The following is a 19,803-nucleotide window of genomic DNA, read 5'->3' as shown; positions in this document are numbered from 1 at the left end:
TTTTTTTTTAAGTTTATCAAACAATTAAAAAAACATGTACTACTATCAAGTAAAATTAAAAATACAATTATAAAAAAAAGGGGTATGTTGATGAAATTAAACACGTAATTTAAAAAGACACGTACTACTATCAAGTAAAATTAAAAATACAATAAAAAAAAAAGTATGTTGATAAAATTAAACACGTACTACTATTTGGGTTTTTTTAATTGTTTGACAACTTTTTAAAAAAAAAAATGGTATGTTAGGCTTTTAATAATTAAAGATAATTTAAGTTTTCACTATGCTGTTTTGGATTTTAATAATTATTTTAATTGAGGGGTTATTCAATAGTTTAACTCCTAGGATGATTACACTAATTTAGCGTTTAAAATAAAAAAAAATGTTTTTAGCCAAGGGTAGAACAATATTTAACGGTAAAAAGTTAAATTTAACGAGAAAGTTAACAGAGGGAAGGTGTTTGATATATTTGCTAAGTAAGAGGAGAAGTAAGTGATATTATCCAAGTAAGAGGGGGTTGTAAGTGCTATTTATCCAGCTAAGAGGAGAGGTAAGTGATATTTATCCTAATAAATATGATCATTCTAATCAGCCTTTGTAGTATCAATGAGGTGCTCCAATAAAGAAGATACTAAGTAAGCAACCTCTGTGCCAAAGGTAACACGGCCAACAATGTGGTCAGCCGCTGCATTAACCTGTCGCAAATGTTGCTCGAAAAACATTTTTCCAGAAAGTGTCACGCAATGACTAGATATATATCCTCCAATAGATCACGCATCAACCACAGAATTTCACTTACTAGGTATCCTCTAATAGATATCCTCCAATAGATCACTCACTAGTGATTGTTCCATCACAGTTGGTTGCAACCCATCCTTCTGGTTGCTTTGGCCAGAGTTAAGCCTCGCTTCTCTGGATGGTAAAAAATCACACTAATATTCCACATGCTAAAGAAGTGCCTATGCATAGGAGTGTCTTCCACCCTATGACATGGTAGTATCATTGATAATCCACCGAAGAACAGACGAGGCAATGCATGGGTTGTTCATCCCAGAAAATTATTGCATTTCGTGTCTCCCAAACAAGGAGAGTACTCTAAATCCTTCATTAATGAAGTAGTCAAACAAGGAAAATGGGATTTTAAAGGGGATACCAATGCAATGTGGAATGAGATGGCTATGTGTATTAAGAAGGTGGCTAAAGATGTTCTAGGTGAATCAAAAGGAAAGATCCATTCTTATAGAGAGACGTGGTGGTGGGATAGTGAGGTTCAAGCTGCCATTAGGAATAAAAAAAGCTAGTTTTAAGACATGGCAAAGAACTAAGGATGTTGAGGATCTTCAAAGGTATAGGTTGGATAGAAACAAAGCTAAGAAAATTGCGGGAAAAGCAAAGGAAAGGAAGTATGAGGAGTTATACAATAAGTTGGGCACAAAGGAAGGGGGAAAATCTATTTATAAGATAGCTAAGATGAGGGATAGGAAGAGTAGAGATCTTGACCATGTTAGATGTATTAAAAATGGAGATGGTAAAGTTTTAGTTTGTGAGGAGGATATTAAGAAAAGATGGGAAACCTATTTCTCTAGTTTACTAAATGAGCATTCTTCAAGCACTTATGTTTCGGACGATTACACTTTTCACCAAGGCACCAATGTCCGAACTTATATCGTAGAATTTCGATGTCCGAAGTAAAAGAAGCTTTAAGGAGGATGAAACTCGGCAAGACACAAGGTCCTGATGAAATCCCAATTGAAGTATGGAAGAGCTTAGGAACCCATGGACTAGTTTGGTTGACTAAGTTGTTTAATAAGATTATGAGCACGGGGAAAATGCCGGATGATTGGAGGGAAGTGTTGTGGTTCCAATTTACAAAAATAAAGGAGATATTCAAAGTTGTAATAACTATAGAGGCATTAAATTGATGAGCCATCGATGAAATTATGGGAGAGAATAATTGAAACCCGTTTGAGATACTTAACTACGATTCGGAGAACCAATTTGGGTTTATGCCGGGAAGATCTACAACGGAGGCTATTTACTTAATTAGGAGACTTATGGAAAGGTATAGAGAATGTAGGAAAGATCTTCATATGGTATTTATTGACCTAGAAAAGCTTATGATAGAGTCCCTAGAGCGTTAATTTGGCAAGTACTAGAGAAAAGAAGTGTTGCAAGTAAATATATAGATATAGTTAAGGATATGTATGATGGTTCGGTGACTAGTGTTAGAACAGTGGGGGACAAAGTAATGAATTCCGATAACAGTTGGGCTACATCAAGGGTCAACTTTAAGCCCATATCTATTTGCCTGGTAATGGATGAATTAACCAAAGACATTCAAGATGAGGTCCCCGGTGTATGCTTTTGCGGATGATATTGTGTTGATTGATGAGACCCAAGTGGGGATTAATACCAAATTAGAATCATGGAGATTGGCTTTGGAATCAAAAGGCTTTAAACTTAGTAGATCGAAGCGAATATTTAGTTTGTAACTTTAGTCATGATCGGGCAGATGATGAGGTGGTGATACTTGACGATAAAGAGATTCCTCGAGTGATTGTTTTAGGTACCTAGGTTCAATCATAAGTAAAAGAGGTGATTTAGAAGATGAGGTTTCCCAAAGAATTAAAATAGGGTGGATGAAGTGGAGAGGTGCGTCCGGGTTTTATGTGATCGGCGTATTCCATTAAAGCTTAAAGGAAAATTTTATAGGACCGTTGTTCGACCAGCTATGATGTATGGTGCGAGTGTTGGGCTGTTAAAAGAATCATATATATAAACTCGGTGTAGCGAGAATGAGGATGCTAAGATGGATGAGTGGCAAAACTAGGATGGATAAGATAAGAAACGATCATATTAGAGTTGGTCTAGGAGTTGCTCCCATAAGTGATAAGCTTAGAGAAAGTCGTTTGAGGTGGCACGGCCACGTTCAACGGAGACCTATAAATGCTCCTGTACGGAGAAGTGATATAATCAATATTAAAAGAAGAAAAAAAAAAAAAGGGGGGGGAGAAAAAAAAACCCCAAAAGGAGGGGGGGGGAAAGGGTGTTTTATATCACCCCCTCCTTCCACCCCCCCCCCCCAAAAAAAATATTGGGGGGGGGAGACCCCTGGGGCCGACCCCATTTAGTTGGGACAAGGCTTATTGTTGTTGTTGTTGTTGTTGTTGTTGTTGTTGTTGTTGTTCGTGTCTCCCAAACACGATACACAGTCGTAGTAAAATTGATTTTTCGGACCTCGATCTTCCATCATAAATGTCCCTCGAAAGTGCTCTACAAACCAAGCTAGCTCCTCTCTCAACATGCTAGAAGTGTCCCATGGTAGCAAATACCGAATCAATCTTTTAGCAATGGGTTTGTAAATATATTACGATCGTTGAAGATCAGCCATTGCCAAATGTTCATCAATGCAATCCTAAGTTGTTCAAGTCTCAGTTTGTATCAAAGTTTGAATTGCATCCAATTGTTGGGCCTTAGTTGCAACTTGAGTGTCATTCGTGTATACAACATGCGACTCCAGGCTTCAATTCTTTCTTGCTTGAACTTCTTTAATGGGAATGAAGAGGAGAACCCACTTTAATTTGTTCAATAAAGTTTTTTTTTTTTGGTTTTTCAAAAGAGCCTTATTAAGTTGGGGGATGAAATATTAATATGTCTCAGCGAGAGTCAAACCCACAATTATGAGCACGAAGGATGGCTTTAGACCAACCACGTAGTCCACACGAGTGTTCTTCCAGCGACTAATCTCATGTTTACATACGTACCCTGGTGCAACATATGGTAAGGGACGAGCCCCCTCACACACCTTAATTACCGCCTTTAAATACTCCCCATGTTGGCCACTTCTCATCACTCCTGGTCCCATTCACGGTTGGAGACGGAGGAAGGCCACCATGAGTCGCCGGAGGAGACCTCCCGGCATGTATGAGTGTAGAAGGAAACAAAACTATAAAGAATACTGGTTGAGACCCTCTTATTTTCGTGGTCATAAAGCATTAGGCTCTCCCATTAGGGGAGATGATCTAGATTAAAAAGGATGGAGGGACAAAAGTCAAAATTCTCTTTTATTTATTTATTTAAAGGAGAATGATAGAGGTCCAAATTCAAGACCTAAACCAATGAAAGCTATCACCATTGTGCGAGAAATTAAGTTTCTTTTCACTCTTGAGGTCATCTTTCCTTTTTCTTCTATTTGTTCGCCTGTGCTAAGAGACAAAGAGAGTGTGACAAGAGACATGTCATATGACTCACCACCAAAGTTTGGTAGACGATACAGCTTCATGATAGTAGATGGAAGGTTTTTTTCTTTGCCAAAAAAGAGGGAAAAAAAATAAAAAAAATAGAAGGTTATATGTTTATTTAAAAATATCATATTTTGATATTTTTAGAAGTAAATGGATTTTTTTTCTTTCAATTTATTTAATATATAAACTATTAGTTAGTTCCGACTTTAAAAGTGGTAATTTTTCAACTATATATTGTCAAATTCTGCTTGATTCAAAGTTTTGAAGAGTAGCATTTGACATGTCAATTGATTTTAATAAACCATTAAAATTTTAAATTGATACCATTTGAAAATAGACACTTGACCAGAAAAAGCATGACAATTTTGTTTCCTGGATGCATTAGTCCAACATTGATTATGATTTAGAACAAAAAAAATGACTTGTAAATATTTTCAAGAAATTGCTTTTACTTCAAATTTAAGAAACTATAATGTACAAATAAAAGAATATTACAACCCAAAAATTCCTTCAAAATTAAACCCTACGGAGTCCATTATTAAAACAAATTGACACAAAGGTTTGTTAGCCAAACTAATTGTTTGAATGAAAAGATTTTCCAATCTAATGTGATATAATTGACAAGGTAACATATTAGGTAGTAATTAGATATATAGAAATATTATTTTGCGTGATAATTGGGAATTTTTTTTTTTAATTTTAACAGCAAAATAAAAAATATAAGAAAAATAAAATATATTTTACAAAGATGAACTATAGATGAATACAACCAAGAAGCCCTTTCAAGAATTTAGAATTCACTGGTCACTGCCTTTAAATAAAATAAGCTTTTTGTTCACAAGAAAAAACTATTAATAGAATAGTAAAATGAAAGGAAGTGATACTTTTGAGAGTTTTTTTCTCAGGAAGACTTGGAATATTGTGAGAGAGAATCTCAATGGTAGGTTAAGTTTACCAAAGAAATAGAAGATAATGATAGATTATACATATATAATGATAAGTATTATTTTTTTCTTGTATTATAACTTAATTATTAATTCAACTCTGCTCTTTATAAAAGTATTATTTTCCCCACTTTTAACAATGCTAAGAGACTACTAAGGTTGGATGCGTAATTCGTATTTTGCTTGTTAGAATCACTATGTCTTCTCGTACTATCGTTTAATTACTATCTTAAGCCTTACACTTTTTAAAATTACTAACCCAACTTTAAACTTTTGCTCAAATCTCAATTTATTAGTGTCCTTACCATTAAGCTCCATTAGTTAATTGATGACATGATTTCTTTGTATTGTTTAAAAATTATAAAATAATCCTAAGATTTATCATTGCTTATTTACCCTTTAAGTCATCTCATGATCCGATGCAAAATGACTAAAATATAAGAGCAAAATTGGTACTCCATATGTTTTTTATTTTATTTAAATAAATGTAATGTTTTCCTTGTCTTCTTAATTCTAGTGAAGAGTAAAATAGACATTGCACACAAGCCTTAATATTCTTTTAACACCATTAGAAGTGAGGGGAGCAACAGTAATTATCCCTTGAATTAATTAATAAATTGTCGAGGAAAGAAAAACTCATAAATTAGTAATTATCCCTACCGGAACCGACGAATTGCTTCTTTTCATTCAAGAACATACCTACCCTGCCTCAGGAATGGGGCGATTAATGTGGTGTGATATGGGGTGCATGATGGTTCTTTGATCTTCTTATGGCATGACCCAAGGCTGCCAAACCTATAAAAGCTAAAAATTCTCTCCTCTCTTCAGCGCTAGGGAGAGATTTTTGAATGAAGGTGAGCCAACTTCATGACGTTGGAGGCTTTTTGGGTGAATAGATACAATGATCCCTTGCTTCAGAACCACTTGACTAAAATAGTAAACACTGATGCATGCAGAGAATCATGGAGGATTGGACAATTTGGACAACAACTTCTTTTGGGAGCTTTTCGGTTAAGTCAGCCTTTAGTATTATTTGAAATACCCAAGCCGTTGCTTTCAGCTAATATTTATGGAAGGACACTAGGTTCTACGTTAATTGGACTCGCGCACAAAGGCCCATTACACCGTTGGATCATAACCAATCCGATGGCCTATATTAGAACATACGCTGGATATAACTCAAATACCTCAACCAATATTTGAGTATGACTAAAATACCTCAACAATCTCCTTCTATGTTCTACATATAACTATATCTCCATCTAAAAAGTAGTTTTTCATTTTTATCTTACTTTCATACCAACAATGGTGTCTGCAACACCTTCTTCAGATTATATTCTTATATTTAAGGTTTCTTTGACATTACTTACCACCAAGTAATCAGAACCAATAATCACTATATCATTCACTTTATCGGAATTCACAAAATTTAAAACCGATATGAATAATTTGATATGAATCAAAAACTTAGAGACATGTCCTTTTTCATTTTCAAGACAAGAAATCAATGATACAGAATGCCCGAGGCTGAATCAAAACCACATCAGTCTTCTTTGGAACAAATTCAGCCTCTTTCATCAAAATTTTGTTTTCTCTTGATTGCATAGATTTTAGACACAGAAAGTCTCCAACTTGGTCAACCCTAAACCCTAAAAATAGAAATCATCTTTTAGATTCCATCACATAGCCTTCCTTTAACTTTTTCTTCTTCTTTTTTTGTTATAATAAGAGAAGAAGAATATTAATTAATAATAAAGGAGGACCCGATTCCACCTGAAAGTGAAGAGAACAGGGATCACAACAAGTTTAACAAATTGTTATTTTATTTTCTTTCATTAAAATTAATTAACTAATTTGAAAGGAGAAAAAATCTAAATTTTAGGAAATACATTTTCCTTTTCTCTTATTTTTTTTGGGTGTGTATGACCCACCTTGGTACGAATTCAAATGATGAAACAAGTAGGAATGAATAGCTCAATGCAATGAATAGCTCAGTGCAATCATGGCATTGCTGAGAAAAACCAAAGCCAGTTGTTCCGGTTCGTGCTTTAGTGATGCGCATTTATTGCTGAGAAAAACCAAAGCCAGTTGTTCCGGGTCGTGCTTCAGTGCTGTGTATTAAATGCGCAATACGGTGAAGCGCACGGTCGAGATCGAAATCTCGACCGAAATTTCAATCTCGACCATCTGTCTCGGAGTCGAGATGGACAGTCGAGATCGAAATCTCGACCGTGCGCTGCACATGCTTAAATGCGCAGCATGCAAATCACACTAAGTTGTTCCTCCTCTTATCGTCAAAATCAAAGGAGTACACTAACTTCAAGAAAAAGTATAGAACTAACGTTCAACTACTGCTTTTCACTTTCCAAGATCTTGAGATTTAAAAAATATAAATCATGGCATTGGCAAACATCATAATCATGACAAAATACGAGCATTGAATATTGTTCCTACTTTTCCTTAATCCATAGCAAAGAACGATGTTTCGCCGAGATCTCGGCGAGAAGCTTGTTCAGTTCGTTGGGTATTAGCCTCTACTCAGATTGTCTCTTTCTCTTTCTCTCTTTCTTCTTCTCCGGCAAGTTTAGCTTAAAGTTCTACCTACCCCAGCTCAAAGAGCAGTAGAAAGAAAAAGAAAAAAAAAGTTTTGAAGTTTGGCTAGAAAATCAATGATTTTCCGGCGAAATTTGGAAGTTTCGCCAGAAAATCTTGGTTTTGATTTTCCGGCGAAATATTGTAATATCGATTTCAACCCCATTTTTATTTCGCCCTCTGGAGAAACCAGCGAATTTCGACTATATTTCACCGAAATTCGCTGAAAAAAAGTTCTATGATCCATAGGGCAAAGAAAACTTTTCGCACCTTATTTGTTAACCATGTAATTCTCTGAATATTCAATTTGAAAAAAAAGGACGAAAGAAGGAAACTAACCGAATTCCTTGTTGGTTTGGTATCAACAAGAAGCACCTTATTCCTCAAACAAAGATAAATAACAATTAATCATTATTTTGATTTAAAGAGAAAATGAATAAAAAACGTGCTATACAATTGAATTATCCAAAATAAAGTTTGAAGGTGGTACCCTTGAATTGTAGACGACTTGTGAATTGCCTCTTGACTAAGTGTAGTCTCATCACTAAACCATGTCTTCAATAGAAAATTATCTCTACTTAATGAAATTCACAAAAAAAATTCATAATTATTTAAGATTGTTAGGGTTTAGGGTTTAAGTACAATATTACTTAAAGTATTACACACTGAGTAACTAATTTGAAATACCCAGACTGTTGCTTTCAATTAGTATTTATAGAACAATAATAAATTCTACAGTTGATTAGATTCTCTAGAAAGACCCATTATAGTATTGTTAGATCATAACTAATTCGATGGCCTATATTAGAACATATTTTTACATTCCCACTTTAATAAATGTTGATGGTGTTTCTATTTCTTCTTTACATGACTTCACTTTGTAATGATTAAGATTAAAGATCCTATCAATTATATATTTTTCTGGGTAAATAAAACCACAATTTCAAATTCTCCTTTTTTGCAGAATTTGAATTCGCATCTCTATCTTATTGTCATCATTCTTGTATGAGAAGGAAAATAGAAGGACAAAAAAGGCAGAAAAGTTCTTGGTTTTATACCATCAACTCATCAAGGAAGGAAAGAGACAAGAAAACCAAAATGGTAGCCAAAGTATGCAATGATGACTAAATGGACGATACATAAAATATTAATTAGTCTTAATTAAACTTAATTACATGGTTAATTAAGTATTATTAATGGAGCAATTAATGCTGGATTATTCCAAAAAAAAAAAAGAAATTAATAGAGCAATTAATGCTGTATAAATCAATAGCTTTTCCAAGCATTCTTAAAAAGGGGTGCTGATGGCGATTCAGAGTTTCCTTTTAGAATGTTTTTTTTTTTTGGGTTGGGGGAAGGATTTAGAAAAATTAAATAAATTTGGTTGGTACACAAAATAAAATATAATTTGTGTGTATGACATTAACCATAGAATGTAGTACCATTTCTCTATTTGGTTATGCTTATTCAGATTAGGGTATCAAATTTTATTTTAGATCGGAAACCTGATACTAGATTAATCAGTTTGTAGCAATAAGGACAACCATATATAATGTTTGGTTATGGTTTAGCGTGAGGTCAACGGACGACATAAGGCCTCGTTAGTGGGGATCGTGCTTGGGAGCAGGGCCGCTCCTAGCAGCGCAAGGTCCATATGCATTTTGGGGTCCACAGAAAATCTGGACTATTAAATGAACACTTCACTCAACGGTCCATATTTGCTTTCGGACTCCAAAATGCACCTGACCTTTGACTGCTGGGAACAACGTTGCTCCCAAGCAAAATCACGTTAATGGCCTTCAAAATCCCATTAATCCGTTCAAGTTGAATAATGGTCTTACGCGAAACTGACTGCACTCTCAGTCATATTAGTTGGCCTATAACCCTTGCATGCATGAACCCCCAGGCATTCACACACAATCCATCTCTATCTTCTTCTTCTTCTTTGGTTCTATAAATTGAGAACTATTCTTGTTCATCGATCTTAAAGATTTCAGATCCAAAGAAGAGAAAAGAAGAGGAAGAGGAGTCACTACTGATCTTGTTCTTTCTTTCTGATCAAGAGGGTCACTACTGATCAATTGCCATGGATCCTGATTATATTGCAAGTTTGATTTCTGATACTGCAAAGTCAGTGATGGTGATAGGGATGATAGTCCTTTTCATGATGGTTCCTTTCATTCATGGAAGAAACATATATCAGCTGCCATGTCCATATGGTTTTAAGAAGCCATGAATATTATGGTTTATGAAGTATCTGTCTTTTACTGTTTTCCTCAATTTGAATAAATAGTTAAACTTATGTCTGTTTCATGATTTGTTTCTCTCCCATCACTCATCCATTCCATCTATGTTTGCGTTGATTTCAATTTCAAATCTATGGAATTAGAATCCAATGGATCGTAGTTCATTGAAAGTTAATTGTTTTGTTTTTCCATCAATTAGTATTTATTTTACTCGAGATCAATGTAGAGAAATTCATAGATTCTAACCTCAAATCATCAAATTCAAATAATTTCAATTTTAATGAAATTCATAACATGTGATTCTTGATTCTCATGCGAATCATGTAACAAATATAATGTAACTGTTATTAAAAGTTGGATTCAAGATTAATGACTGAAATGTGGAATCACATAATAAATCCAATGAAGTCTGGGCAATTCTTTAGCCATCAATATTTGTGCTCTTTAAACATAAAATGGGGTAAATCACTATTTATTTTTAAGGCCATCCATCAATAAGAGGAAGGTGCCAATGTGGATTTACTCTAAATAAGTAATTTTGAGGGTTTTGTGGTTTTAAAAACAAATATGATATAATCTTTTTTTTTTTGATAACCAAATATGATATAATCTAATACATAAATGATATAAAACAATACAGAAATGGTAAGTAAGCAGCACAAATGCATAAATGCTATGCGAAACTATATAGACGGTTTTATGCGATGCGATTTGGTACATACTGTTGAGACCACATTTAAAATACCTTACTGCAATAAAAACCCTACTATACTAATTTTTCATATAGTTCCATTACAATACCGTATGGTGGTTTCAATTTTGGTATACGGTTTCAGCAGCAAATGGAGACCCTTAACTCTAATTAAGTTGATGAGGTCAATGAAAAAAGAAACATAAACAGAAGATTACTACTATTGATTGAGATGAAAATCATAATTCTCTTCTCTTTGTGTGTGTGTGAAACTCTTGAGGTACTATGTCACCTCTTCTTGACGAAGAAGATAAAACTGTAACTTCCATGACCATGATTGATCACTTTAAAATATAAAAATGAACGTAAAGAGTGAAATACAAAGAAATAGATGGAGAGGAAATGCAAAAAGACACCTCCTGTATATTAAATCCAATCCATCTTGTCGTTTATCTAAGAGAAGTAAAATAAGACTTGATTTTAATTCTCTTAAAATAAATGGGAAAAAAAAAATCAAATATTTGGCATCATCTAGATTGATATTTTACCAGTATAGTTAAAGACTTTAATTTTAGGTAAAATATTGTGGATATTACAAGCGTGGAATTAGATCACCTTGGCACTCTTCTATTTGCTCGTAGATATATAAAAACAAAGACAGAGTGACAAAAGCCATGTCATATATGGCTCACCACCAAAGTTTGGTTAACGTATTAGCTTCACAAGAGCAAATAGAAGTTTTTTTTTTATTTTTTATTTTTTTTATTTTTATTCTTATAAAAGTCATACTTTAATATTTCTAAAAGTAAATTGGTCGTTTTAAATATATTTAATATCATAATATATTAATTAGTTGTGACTTAAAAAGTGGTAAGTGTATCAAATTCCTAAGATCTTACATTTTTAACACTTTTTAAATGTAATTTGAGTAGTTAGGTTTTATTTCACACAAAAAAAAAAAAGGAGAAAAGAGTAGTTGGGTTTTATATATTCAAGTAATACCCTAGTCCAATAATTTTCTAGCCATCATTTTCCCATTTAAACACGAGTTCATTCTTGACTAAATTCTATTCCTACTCCTCAATCCATATTAGTTGTACTCAAGGTAAAACATTTCGGTGAGTACTAAATCGAAAGCTGCACTGAAAAACAAAGTTAAACAATATCGCCAGAGAATCATTAAATATCGTCAGAAAAATACCGAATCGGCGAAAACTAGGTAAAATAAATAGTGAACCAGCAAAATGTCGCTGACCATATTCAGCACTTTAGCTTCATGGTCGAAATCCTTTTATAACTGGTGAAATCCTTACTTTGATGGAGAAGACTGAAGAAGAAGAACAAGATGACGAACTCAAAAATCAAACTCTGCAACTCAAACTCTAGCAGTGTTTTAGAAGGTGCAAAATTGCCCGAAACGCTTCCATCTTCTGTTGTTTACTTGTTTTTCACTTCTTCTCTTCTCTTGGCGCTGGAATCGTTGAAACCACTGCCTGAAATAGAAACCTTTGCTAGAACCATCGTCTGTTTCTCCTATTTTTATTCGTTTAAAATCTCAATGAAAAGTGAAGATGTGAAAACTGAAGTTTATCCCACATGCAAGTGACGCAACCCAACTTTGAAAAATGTAAAAATGTAAAGAGAAGAAATATCTTCTCTTGGGATGATTGAATACGTGTCGTGATAATAGGGATTGGGGAATCGGGATCTGAGAAAATTGAATGGGGAGATTTTACCGGGTCGTTAGGTAGCGAACCGGCGAACTCAAGCGAGATTTCGTACCTTTGTTTGGTTAGAAGGAGAGATTGAACCCCACCAAACCCTTAGAACATTTCAAACGAGAACACCCAAATGCAAGCAAATCTGCAAATAAATTTTCCAAATGTTTCTAAAATTGTCCAAATTTTCTAAAGTTTTAGGCCTCACCATTACAAAGAGCACTTCCGAACGTGTTGTACCTTGGCGGGCGAAGGGAAGATTCCAAATGTGCTTCCAGGTAGGATCAGTGATGAAGGAGATGGTAGAACTGCCATTATGGCCGAATGATCTAGATGATAGGCATATCTTACCTTGAAATTACCATGCGTGGTGAAACCTCAAAATCACTTCTCTTCTCTAATGCTTGCTGCAAGCAGAGCTTGTAGGATTTCTTGAACCTCCAATGAAGAGAAAAGGAAGTTCAGGAGCTGCTGGTTCCATTCATTTGTTAATTTCATGTTTAATCCAAAATTGTCTTGTCAATATTTTCAAGTAATAGTATCTTACTTTGGATTTAAGAAACTACAATGTACACGTAAAGGAATTTTACAATCCAAAATTCCTTTAAAACTAAACTTGGCGAATTCCATTATCAAATCAAACTATCATAAAGGTTTGATGGCAAAAACTAATTGTTTCAATGAAAAAAAGATTTCCCAATCTAATGTGATGTAATTGACAGGGGAACCGATTAATTATTAATTAGATAGAAATATTATATTTTATGATATTTAGGGATTTAAAAAAGAAAACTTATAATGAACTTATGTACGATATTCTCTGATGAATCAACGTAGGTATTGAAGACAATATACCGAGAAATTAAAATGAGAAAGTCGAAAGTTATTTTGTCGCCATCATCATCTCATGATCTATCAGACTAGGCAAAGAGAAAGCATGCATTCTGCAGCAAAATAAAATCAGTAGTAAATAAAAGATATAAGAAAAATAAATAGTATGGTCGACAAAGATGAACTATAAGATTTTTTCTTTGGTCATCATAAAGTCAGTCATGGGGAATTTTTTTTGTTATTAAATATTGAAGTTTGAAAATTCAAATTCAAGATCTCCTTTAACTTTCATTTTTATATAAGAGGCTGTCATTACTATGTCAAAAATACATCTGCTTATATATCTTTATTTTTGAGACAGAATATAACAAAGAAGTCCTTTCAAGAATTTAAAATTCATTGATTACAAGCATCAAGATTTTAAACCACAGAAATGGTCATTAATAAATCAGATTCTTTGTTTTCAATAGCACTACATAAAGAAAGTGATTATTTTGAGAGTTTCTTCCTTGAGAATCTTGGCATAATGTGATATGTTGTAGCGAGAGAGAATCCAAAGGTACATATATGATTATTAAATTAGAGAATAACTATTATTTCTTCCTACATTATAGTTTAATTATTAATCAAATTCTATTCCTCATAAAATTATTATTATTCCTTACTTTTAATGGTGTTAAGGGACTCTTAAGATTAGATATGTGAATATGTGATGCTCATTTTATTCCTCGTTAGAATTATTAATGCCCCTTTTACCATGAGCTTAATATTTACCTCATCTCTTGTATTTTTTGGAATTACTAATCCAACTTTAGACTACTAAAGAAAGTGATCTTTAAAAATCCCTTCCCTAAAATAAAAAAAAAGAAAGAAATAAGAAAAGATGTCTAGTTGGTAGAAAAATTGTATTTCTCCAATCGAGCATGATATATGACTTTTATGTTGTGGTCTTAGAAGATACAACCAATCATCTGACTGATGAGACTTTGAAGTTGTGGTGGGGTTGTGTGGATGTTTTCGTTTCAAGCATGTTGTGCGAGAAGCTAATAAAACAATTGACTGGAGGTCGAAGATTGGATCTCTTTGCCCAGCAAACATCGGTGTTCTTTCTGGATCCCTCTAAGGGAGATCCTTAGAGCTGATCTTACGTTAGAGTCTATTTAGTTTTTCCTTAGATATGTGACTCTTCTTTTGTACAAATAATAATAATAATTTATGAATTTGATTTTGTGGCCTTAAATATGCAACCCATCATTTTATAAGTATTCTCAAAGTATGTAAATATATTGACGATTTATAAAAATGATATAATGATAAATCGTAGCCAATCTATTTTTGAAAACTTAATTTTAATATAAATTTGAAGAACTAATATGGATAAGACATGTTCATGCCGTTTTACACACTCATATATATTAAAATGGAACGAGGCAACTATATGTTGAGCTTTTACCATGAACATATATATAAAAATAGGACGTCAAAAGAGTAAACCAAACCAAATCAATATAAATGGTAAGTAATAAAAGCTTAAAAATCAGAAAAATAATTTATTTTTCTAAACCACAACCTCAAAGTCTCTTATTTCTAGAATTTGAATTTTCGTCTCCATCTCATCTTCTTTTCTATATTAAAAAGTGAATAGAAGCACACTGAACCAGAGTAGTTATTGACTTTGTACCGTAAGGTTGCGTTTGTTTATTCGAATAAAAGTCGGATGGAAAAAAGGATTGGTAAAATTCTTGAAAAAATCAAATTTTTTTATTTTTATTTTTTTAAATGTGTATATTGTTTGGTTGCTTGGGATTAGGGATGTCAATTTTCAACCCAAACCGTTAAAACCGGACCGAACCGGCCTGTTATAGTCCGAACCGGCCCGAACCGATTGTTAATGGGCCGTAATTGGGCTGAACGTCCTCAGCCCGAACGGTTTTGGGCTGGCCCGGCCCAGCCCGTTGCGGCCCATCAGCCCGTTAGTCTTTTACATAAATAAAATTAAAATATTAAATGTAATTAATTTTTTTTTGGTATTGTTCAAATGTAATTAATGATCCATGAATTTAGGTGTTTGAGTAGTTGAAAGTTGAGTGTTAATAGGTTTAAGGTTTAAGTTTTAATTTTTTAAATTTCGAATTTCATTTAGTTTTATTATTTTAAAATTTCAAAGTCTTAATTGATAACTCTTAAGTCTTAATCTTAATCGTTAACTTTTTAATTTTTAAATTTCATTTAGTTTTATTATATTAAAATTTAAAAATCTTAGTTGATAACTCTTAAGTCTTAATCTTAATCGATAACGCTGTTTCACCGTTTACACATGATAGAAAAATCTAAATTCTTTATTTTTTGAGGGTGGAGGGTGGTTTGGATCAAGCTAATGCCATCACTTATCGTTGAATCTACTTGGAGTCTTCATCCTCTATCTTTTGTAGTTTTGTGTGTGAGAAACTAGGATTTGGAGTTGAGGAAAAAATAAAAATAAATTTCAATATTGATTTTTAATTTAGTAGCCAAACTGAATCCAAACCATTAGGCCAAACCGTTAGTCAACCCGAACCCAAACGGCACCAAACCGAAACCGCACCGAAACCGTTATCTTTTAAATGGGCTGGTTTGGGTTGGGGGTTTTTCAGCCCGAAACAGTTAGGCCCAACCCGAAACCGCTCCAAACCGCACCGTTGACACCCCTACTTGGGATGGAAAAGTGAGAGAGAAGTTTTATTGAATCAATGAAACTTGTCTGGCAAGGTGGCTGTTCAAATTTTCCACTCCAAGGCTTTTTAAAATTTTATAAATTTGGTGGGATTTTGTGAAAAAATTTGAAAAAGTAAAAAATGGAACCCACCAATATCACTTTTCCACAAAATTCTTTCCTTTCATTCTCTCTCACCCTACTACACATGTGGCCCACATATTTTTTTTTCCCACCCCTTTTTTCCCACCCCACATTTGCAAACAAACGCCGCCTAAAAAAACGAAAGAGATAAGAAAACCCAATGGTAGCCAAAGTATATATATATATATAAGATATTAATGAGTCTTAATTATTTACCAAAAAAGTTAGTATTAATTAAGCTTAAGGGTAGTTTTCATATGGACCAAGGTTTGGTCTATGTCATTTTTAATCCAAAAAAATTGAGACTTTGCATATGCCTCCCTTGTGCTATAGAAAAAGTCAATTCAAGTACAAATTATTGTTTATATGACCAATTTGCCCTTATTCTTTTTTTGGGGGCAAATTTCATTTGGACCCCCTGAGGTTTGGTGTATGTCATTTTTAGTCTAAAAAAATCGATACTTTGCATTTGCCTCCCCTATACTATAGAAAATGTCAATTTAAGGATAAATTATCACTTTTATGACCAATTTGCCCTTATTCTTTTTTAATTTAATTTTTTTACTTATACATCCTACTTGCCATTAAACTCGTGACTCGCCTTTTAGTTCAAAAATAGGGTTTAAGCTAAGGGTACTTGAATGATTTTAATATATAAAGGTATTTTGGTTATATTTTAAAATTTATTTGAATTTTAAGACTTTTCTATAATTTAAACCCTATTTTTGGACTAAAAGGAGAGTCACAAGTTTCATTGCAGGTAGGACGTATATGTAACAAATTTAAATTAGAAAAAATAAAGGCAAATTGGTCATAAAAGTGATAATTTGTCCTTAAATTGACATTTTCTATAGTACAAGGGAAGCAAATGCAGAGTCTCAGGTTTTTTGGACTAAAAATGACATAAACTAAACCTCGGGGTTCCAAATGAAATTTGCCCCCAAGAAAATAATAAGAGCAAATTGGTCATGGAAACGATAATTTGTCCTCAAATTGACTTTTTCTATAGTACAAGAGAGGCATATGCAAAGTCTAAATTTTTTTGAACTAAAAAGAACATAGACCAAACCTCAAGGGGTCCATATGAAAATTACCCTAAGCGTAATTATTACATATTTAATTGAATACTATTAATGGACTAATTAATGTTGGATTATAATTCAATAGCTCATGCAATTTTATTCATGGGATTAAGGGAAAAACTTGAAGAAAGTACCTAAAAAGCAATGGTCATGGTTAGATTCAGAGTTGTTTCCAACTAAAATAAAATAGAATTTGTAGTAACATTTCTCTATATATTGGGTTACGCTCATCCAAATTAGGGTGTCAGATTTTAATTCAGATCAGTAAGCCTGACATGAGATTGATCAGTTAGTAAATAGCTAGTTGAGCATTCTAGTGTAAGGTTATGAAAAGAAAGACAAAACTAACGTTTAGTTATAATAGTTTCATGTATCCCACAGAGCGAGATAAGGTTCCATTAATGGCTTTCTAGTACTTCCAGTTCTATAAATTTGAACCCAGAAGACTTGTCTAGCTTCAAATCAGTCAACCTGCTTAAGCCCAAAAGAAAAACAGAAGAACAATCAATCAAATGGCGATGGAAACTGGTGTTGCAATGTTCCTTTTGAAGCTAATGGTGATGATGTAAAGTCCTCCTCATTAATGGAGGGCTCACAAAGTTTGACAAACACATTTGTAGAGAGAAAGTTTTCTTCTCTCTCAGCCACTTATGTTGACTTTGAAGAGAGAAGCTTCTCTTCTCTTATCTCCACCGAATTCACCTATTTATGACAAAGGAGACAACCATTAATATGGACGGTAAGTCCTTTGACAAATTGTCAAGGGAGATAAGGCAACGTTCATCCTTTCTTCTCCTCTTCAGCTATAAATAGGGGTGGGGAGGTTTGCTTGAGATGCAGAGAAGTGTAGAGAGAGCAAGAGAGTGGGGTGAGAGGCAGTCAAGTGTGGGAACACTCCTCTAGAGTTGAGAGTGTGGTTGAGAGAGGGTGTCAGGGGTATCCGGTTTTGGATACGGGGTTGGGTTGGGTTGTAAATCCAAGCACCGTACAAGAGTTGTATTTCAACTTTCTCATAGTGAAGGTCTCATTACGCCCGTGGATGTAGCAAGCCGAACCACGTATATTGTTGTGTTGTGCTTCCTTTGTGATTATTTCCTTCGTTATATTTCACGTGGGTTCCATACAAGTACTATTCACGTGGGCCCCACACCGACACTATTCACAACACTATTCACACGGGCACTATTCACGAATACATTTTTGTATTGTTTTTCTCTGTCGATCTTTTACACGGGAGGGAATAGTGAACGTCTATCGGTCTTTTTCCCAACAAGTGGTATCGAGCCTGGTTCGCGTGCTGTTCGTAAAAGATGTCATGGAGGCAAGCGCCGTAGGACGGATGATCCGACGGGAGCAACTGGATGATATGGAAATCCAAGATGGAAGATTTGCTATATTGCAAAGACTTGTATGCTCCCATAGAAGGTGCATCTCAAAACCGCAGATGTCCGCGGAATGGAAAGTCCTAGATCGGCCGTTGGCTTCATCGCCAATGGTTAGATGATTCTGTTTATCATCACGTTTCCACTGAAAGTTCGGCGCATTCACTATGGCAAAGCTAGAAGGTTTGTATGAGAGAAAATCTGCTTGCAACAAGGCATTCCTTATCGGGAGACTTGTAAATCTCAAATACAAGGAAGGGAGTTCTGGCGACACTTAAATGAGGTACAAAGTATTGTTAACCAACTCGGTTCTATGAAAATGACACTTGATGATGAGTTGCGAGCTTTGTTATTGTTAAGTTCGTTGCCGAAAGCCGGAAACCTTAGTTGTCTCCCTCGGTAACTCGGCTCTGAAGGAAAGCTCACAATGGATATAGTAGGCGGAAGCCTCTGAATGAAGAGACAAGGAGAAAATCCTCAATCTCATCTCACAGTGAAGCCCTTGTCACCGAGAAGCGGGGGAAGTAAAACTAGACCGCCTCATTTTCGTGAGAAATCATATGGGAGATCCAAGTCAAGAAGCGGATCACATGCTACTACGAAAAGGTAGGGCATATGAAAAAAGATTGTAAAAAGCTTAAGGCACGAATGGAGAACCAAAGTGAGGACAAAGAAGACAAAGAAACCACTGCCATCAGCTCGGATGGAGATATTATCATCGTCTCAACTAGTGATGAGTTTTGCCTCACTTCTACATGCCATGACTCGATTGGGTCATTGATTCGTGCATCCTTCCATGTTACCCCTTACAAAGAATTCTTTCTGCTTTTGAATAGGTGATTTTGGTACAGTAAAGATGGGTAACAATGCATTTCAAAAATCATGGGTAAAGGTAATGTGTGCATCAAGACAAATGTCGGATGCCAAATGGTTCTCAAGGAAGTAAGGTATGTGCCACCTCCGTTTTATCTAATCTCTGCGAAAGCTAGATGAAGAGGGATACCATAACCATTTTGGTAATGGTCAATGGAAACTTACCAAAGGATCTCTAGTGATGGCAAGAGGTAGCAAATGTTGCACTTTGTACAAAACACAAGTGCAAATATGCAAAGCGGGGATAATTGCCAGAAGAAGAGTCCACTCAGTTTGTGGCATCAAAGACTTGGCCACCGGTGAGAAGGTATGCAAATTCTCACAAAAGGGAATCTTCGCCAAACATTAAAGGTCGCATCCGAAA

Source organism: Hakea prostrata, chromosome 5 (genome assembly GCF_041222555.1).
Source record: "Hakea prostrata isolate BN-2017 chromosome 5, UWA_Hpros_2, whole genome shotgun sequence".
Taxonomy (NCBI): Eukaryota; Viridiplantae; Streptophyta; class Magnoliopsida; order Proteales; family Proteaceae; genus Hakea; species Hakea prostrata.
Note: the sequence above shows the minus strand (reverse complement) of the source record.